General features: G+C 37.3%; 1 pseudogene; it reads right to left on the reverse strand.

Moving 5' to 3' along the window:
• Positions 1-5,511: 5,511 nt before the first annotated feature.
• On the reverse strand, positions 5,512-6,497 carry LOC103664954 (annotated as a pseudogene).
• Positions 6,498-7,181: the final 684 nt, after the last annotated feature.

A 7,181-nucleotide genomic window follows, 5' to 3' on the forward strand; every position in this document is an offset into this window, starting at 1 on the left:
AACAGTAATAAGGGGGAATCATTTCCACTGTTTGCCAGACTAATATCAACTGGAAAATCTTATCTATTAAAATGTAGAAACCTTAAATGCAGATATTTATACTTGTTTTGTGATACCCAAATTGTGAAACATACATTTTAATTTCCTAAGGTGTTAAGTGAATGATAAGATACTCATCTCTCTTTTTTTTCCTGGAAGGAATAGGACAAGATACATATCAATTTCAAAAATGTAGACTTTGATTATAGCAGGTGGATAGTGAATTTACTGATGAGAATACATAGAATGAGGCTGTTGCTAAGGATGCAGAAGTGAGCATCACCTTATGCATCTCCATATTAGCTTTGTCAATAAACATGAAACTTGAATTTCTTTTATTTGAAATAGCAAATTTCAAAAACATGTTAATATAAAGCGACAGTGTCAACTTTCTTTGACTTGAATATTCCTCACTTGACAAGTTACTTCTTTTTTTAAATTGTTATGTTCAAGTCATCCTCTGGATAGTCTATGCATATGTAGGGGAAATATCATTACAATAATTTATTCTTGGGTCTTTCCTGATCCAGAGAATATTTTAAAGTTTTTCTTATGTTCCATTCAGCAAAAAATAAAGCTAAAGTTAGCTTTAAAAACCCTGAAGACATCACATATCTTTAATATACACATATGCATAAATCATACCTTTAAGTATATAGACATAAATGTAATTACAGCCAAGATTAAAATAGGACGATGGGTGCTTTCAAGTAGTCTGAATAAGATTAAATTGGATACGAAATTTTTACAAAAACTTTCAGAGTTCAAGCACAAATGCTGGCTTAGGTGAAGTCAGGTGTGAAAATGATTCTCCCAAACCAGTTGCATTTGGTTTATGTGTTTAGAAATCCGTGTTCCTTGTCCAGGTACTGCTATCTTCAGCCATGTTCACTCTCATGCTTCTCCCCAGTGTTTTGAGTTGACAAATTAAAAGGAAATATGTATTTCCTATCCAATAGTCATTTGGAGTGACGTGAACTATGTTGGAAGAATAAGAATGCCTAGAAGAACTATGAGCGACTATGGACTCGGGGAAACAAACCGAGGGCTTCAGAGGGTCGAGGGTTGGGGGACTGGGATAGGCTAGTGATGGGTATTAAGGAGGGCACATATTGCATGGTGCACTGGGTGTTATATGCAAACAATGAATCATGGAACACTACATCAAAAACTAAGGATGTACTGTATGGTGATTAGCATAACAAAAAAAATTATTATTAAAAAAAAAAAGAATGCCTAGAAGAGAGGTGTGTTTCCTGGGAAGCAGGACAGAATCCAAGGACAGCTTACCATATTCTTAGAGTAGACAGAAGACTCTCTAGATGGTTGCTTCTTCTCCTAGCTTGAAGTAAGAAGAAGGAGAAGGAGGAGAAGAATAAGGAGAGGGGCCAGACAGCCCCCCACCCCTTTCTGCCTTCTGTAGGCCCAAGAAGAGGGAGGGGAGTAATTTTGAATTCTAACGAAGTTTGGAGTTTGATTACTACTTTGCCTGAACATAACAGCTATTGGAATGGATGTCTTGGATCCATTGGAGCGATTAATGTGGCAGGAGACTTTTATAAAGCAGACAATGACTGGAAAAGTTACTGGCTTTGCTTGAGGTTTCATCCAGAAAAAGAGAAAATCAAACATCACTGAAAGGGTTTGCAGGAACATTGGAAAAAATAATAAATTTGCTTCATTATTGCATCCTTAAATCCGACCTGTGTGGTATCCCGGTGACAACTATGGCTCGCGGCAGCTTTGGATCTGGCTGCAGCAAGGAAGAAGGGATTTTGTTTTTACTCTAGTTTACACAAACTCACTGCCTGTGGAGCAAACTATACTATATACCATATGAAAATAATTATTTTTGTTTTTTAAAAGATTTTATTTATTTATTTGACAGAGAGAGAGAGTCAGCAAGAGAGGGAACACAAGCAGGGGGAGTGGGAGAGGAAGAAGCAGGCTCCCAGTGGAGAAGCCCAATGCGGGGCTCAATCCCAGGACCCTGGGATCACACCCTGAGCCAAAGGCAGACGCTTAATGACTGAGCCACCCAGGCGCCCATGAAAAGAATTCTAAGCATTGGTTTTAAATATGGATAATCAATTTGCTATTGTGCATAGGCTATGCTAATGTGGTCCTTTTATGCTTCCAAACCTTTAGTGAGGTAAATTTTAGGATAGATACATTTCTGAAATCTGTTTCAGTTTATATTTACAATGCATTTTAAAATGCAATGTTCTGTCTCTAAGATATATATGTTTGCGGAATATGGGAGATTTGAGGGTAATTTCCATTAAAATTTTATTATATTCATCTATAATTTACAGGGCTGTTATGAGGCTCAAATAAGATAATAATGCACGTTACAAGCCTTTGACAACTTTAAAAATGTTAGATATTATAAATACTATTATTACATTAGTACTAACAATTACGTTATAGTTATGACACAAAATACTCTTATCTTTAATTTTAGTGTCTTTTTAGCATTAGGAATATTAAGATATAAAGTTACAAATGCATCAACTTATTAGACCGTGTTATTTCTGTTTTGAATTTTATTTTATTTTATAATAATATTTTTTATTATATTATGTTAGTCACCATACAGTACAGCCCTGGTTTTTGATGTAAAGTTCGATGATTCATTAGTTGCATATAACACCCAGTGCACCATGCAATACGTGCCCTCCTTACTACCCATCACCAGCCTATCCCATTCCCCCCCTTACTACCCATCACCAGCCTATCCCATTCCCCCCCTTACTACCCATCACCAGCCTATCCCATCCCCCCCGTTTTGAATTTTAAAAGCCATTTGATAATGGCTTTTATATTTGAATAAGTATAGAAATAGAAATCTAACCATAACACAAAAGGCCAATATTTTTACCACACTGCTTGACATTTTTTATTTAAATTTTTACAGTAATTTAAAATGACCTACTGAAAAAGTAGTCATACATGCTTCAATATATGACAAAATAATGGCAAATATAGAAAGATACAGAAGGGACATTATATGAATAATGGTTCAAAAAAGTCACTCTTTAGGATCACCTCTTCTCTTGCCCATAATTAGCCAGTTTTGTATGATAGAACAGGTACCCATAAATAACTTATTTTATGCAATGGGATCATTCTTAACCCATTATTCTGTGATTTGCCCTTCATTTGATATTTACTCGTCATTTATTACAATCAGCTTTTTATACCATTTCATCTCAATTTACCACATTTTTCTTAATCTCTGCATAATAGTCCATTGTTCAGCTTTATAGTAGTTTATTCGATCTATCTCCTATTTCTTGATATGAACATTGTCAGTTGAATTTTCGATATTTTTATCTTTGGATAAATATCTGTTGGATATTTCCTCAAAGTGGGCTTGCTGATGTGTTGATTTGCAATAAGAATTTTTGTATCTACACTTTCAAACTGCTTTCGCAAAATAGACATATTCCATCCACAAAAGACGACGATACCTATTCTGTCATAGATTCACTAACATAAGATCTTATAAAATATTTTGTCTTGTATCATTTTGGCAGTTTGGAAATGGGGCATTGTTACTGTTTTAGAGTATATTTCTTTTGTGTGTGTGTGAATGATCCGAACATTTCTAAGTTTATTTTCATCTTGTTTTCACTTTTTGTGAAATTCTTATTCATATCATTTGCTTTTTTTAAATGAGATTTTTGTTTATAGTGTTGATTAGTAAGAGCAGTTTAACATTAGATCAGTCCTGTGAATCTAGCTTTCCTTTTGTATAGAAGAGTTCTCAACATTGTAAAGCTACACATAATTCCTATATTAGAAAAACTGTACTGAAATAGGTTCATATTCAAAATACCTCTTTTTTATTACATGAAATGGTTATAAAAAATTAATCCAGAGAAATGAACATGTGGAGTCCAGGAAAACAAAGAGAATGGTACTAGCTAATTGAAACAGAATGCTAAAAAATAAAATCAACAGATCAAGAGATTAGGATACAAAGTCCAAGTGTAGACTATGTTTATCTCATACTTTATGATAAATGTGGCATTTAAGTCAATAGAGATATTATGGACAATAACAGATTAAAAACTACATCCAAAATATGTTACTACTTGCATCAGAATTAACTCTGTATCAATTTACATGTATAAATAAATAATAGAAATGCTAGAGGAAAATATTGATATGATTTCCTATTTTTTGAGTGTTGGTTATCATTTTAAGGACAACATAAAACAAAAAAAAATCCTAAAGGAAAAATAGATGACAATAAAATAGACATGCAATTAATAAAACACACCAGAAAATGAGAGACAGACAACAAACTCCAAAAATATTTGTAACACATAAAAATATTTGAGGAACGTATAGAAATGGAATTTCTAAAGCAGCAAAAGAAGGCATTATTTTAATGCAATTTTGATGCAGTCATTTTTTTTTTTTGAACATGACATTTCGATTAGTCTGGGAAGAAACCAGGTTCTGTAAGCAGAACATCACCAGAAAATGGAAAATCCTAAATCGTATGTGCTTTGCCTTTTGGAAATTGGCCTGAAGTGTTCTCTGAGTGTGAGCTGCAGAGAAATAGCACTTTTTGCATCATCTCCTGGAGTTTCTGCCCAAATTCCAAGCAGATAAAGGGGGCTCTTCTCTCTTTTTCAATGGCTTACCGTCAATCAGCCCCATGTCCTATGTTAGGAGAGAAGCTACCCAGCTGAAATCGTAGGCCACTGGGGCTACCACCTTACAATGAAAAAGGACAATGGGGCTTTGTTGATAAAGAGAGATGTGTCCATGAAAGAATGTTTTATGAAAAAACAAAGCAGGCAGGCTCACCAGCTGTACCTGAGAGAGAGAACTTGGAAGCATATAAGAAGGTGAACAACCAGCAGTCTTTTCCTTCTGGAGATTGGTGGTGGCGGGGGCTACAATTATTTAAGCTTTTCAAAAATTTTTTCTTTAAATTCTGTCTATTTGAAATGCACATTGGAAGTTTCACTATGTGTTTATAACTTCTGCTTTTCTTCTAGGATAGTTGTAATATGTGACGCCTTGAACAGTCTGTGGCTTCTCCTCTAGTATCAGTTTACATGGAAGTAAATTCAGTTTTCCATCATCAATTAGCAAATGAGTTGTTTCTTCCCTACAGTCTCCTCGGTTATGTACAAGGACACTGGAATGGTAAGTAACCCAGGAGACAGGAAGGGTGGGAAAGAGCAAGATGGGGGAGGGAGGAGAGAACACAAAACAGTAGAGCATGAAACTTCCTGCTTTAAGAAATTCAAATCCAATCCTGCTAAAGGAGAAATGTCTGCTGTTTTCTCTACCCTTGTGGTCATGGAGGAGCAGAGTGTGCTCTCATCTAACTGGCAGGATGAGACTGTAGCTCAGAAGAAACTCTCTTGAAGGAAGTTAGTCTGTTGGTCCACAGGGGAGAGTTAGCAGCCAGGGAATGCATTGCGAGGGCCCAGTCCCTGGGATGTCTCACTCGACCTCCCACAGGTGGCGAAAGCTCTGCATGGTCCTTTGTTTGGTGTCCTTCATGGTGACCAGTGGCCTGCCCATGGCCTTTTGGCTCTCTCACCGCTTTAATAGAACATGCCAGTGCGACCCGCATTGATATGCAAGGGGGCTGGAGCTGGATGATGGGACTGATCGTCATCACCAAGAGGGATAGCAGGAGGGCCAGGTAGTAGGCCACACAGCAGGCGATGTGGTACTTGGTGCCTCGAAGTTGAGGCCTGTCAGGCTGCAGGGCAGGAATGTCCAGAAAAGGACGTGTTCAGCATTGGTGATGTGAAAAGTCTTTCTCACTCTCTGCTGCATCTCAGGAGAGGTGCTCTACTGTTAAGATGTGTCTGCACACCACGTTCTCCATAAAGGTGAAGTCTACCAAATTCTCCCCGTTTCCAATCACAAACTTCCTCTTACCTTTTTCCTGGCTTCCTCAATGAGGATGGGAACCAACTGGGGTCCCTTGGGCTGAAAATGTCATGAAGGTAGATGGTCATGGTTAAGAAATATATTGTTGGCCCACAGGACTGCTCTCTCTTATAAGATATTTGTGTCCATATAGTCTATGGGTTCCATGCCATACGGAAGGTCTTTGGTTCCATTCTTGATGTTGACAACCCTCCTCCAAGATGACGTTGGCAGTGCTGATAAAAATGAGTTTCTGAACCCCAGAGTCTTTGCAAGTGTCATTGACATTCTTGGTGCCAATGCAATTCACTCTATAAAAGAGTTCTTTCTTGTTACTGGTTGGTGGAGGGTGACACACAGTGGACAACTGTGCTTACACCTTTCAGAGTTGGGTAGGGATCCTTCTGGCTGCAGAGGTCACCTTGGGAATGTTGAAACCTTGCTGCATATCAAATCCATTGACAGTGTAGCCTCTTGGTCAGAAACTGCTCCCCCATGTGCTGCTCCAGGAACCCAGAGCCTCTGGTCACTATGCATTTATTGGCCATTCAAACAGTACTCACTCAATCCTCAGCAAACCAGCTTCCAGTCCGTAGGGGCTCCCCCTCCTCCAACAGCCTTAGCAGGCCCACAGCTTGCACCCAAAGACCCCCAGCTGCAGCTGCTGCTCTTTTCTCTGATGCAGTCATTTTGAAGTCAAAGATGTTTGCTAAGGCTATTTTTAACCTTATTTTTTCATAAATAATTAACTTAAGATTTTTTCCAGAATAGAAATGTCTTTATTAGCTTGTTCTTCTGACATTAAACCTAACATACCTTCATTGTAAGCTATTAAACAAAAATTGTAGTGAAGGAAGTTATAATTATTCATAATCCAAAAGTAATCATTTTCAATATATATGTTGAATATATTTCTAGGTTCTGTTGTTCTCTCTCTCCTTCTTTCCCTGCCCCATCTCTTCTTCTTTCCCTCCTCTTCACCTTCTAAAACAAAAATACCATCCTAGGTTGAATGTTTTCTGGACTTTCTTTTTTTCACTTAATATAGTTTGGGCACATCCAAAAGCCAACTACACGATCATTTTTGATTTCCACAAAGTATTTTTCTATGCTATGGATCTAGACTATACATCGAAATACTATTGATGACCATTTAGGCTAATGTTATTTTGCACTGCTCTAAACCACACAGGTGTACAAATCCTTGTACACTTACCTTACAATGTGTCTCA

Source organism: Ursus maritimus, unplaced genomic scaffold (genome assembly GCF_017311325.1).
Source record: "Ursus maritimus isolate PB19 unplaced genomic scaffold, ASM1731132v1 scaffold_18, whole genome shotgun sequence".
Classification (NCBI taxonomy): domain Eukaryota; kingdom Metazoa; phylum Chordata; class Mammalia; order Carnivora; family Ursidae; genus Ursus; species Ursus maritimus.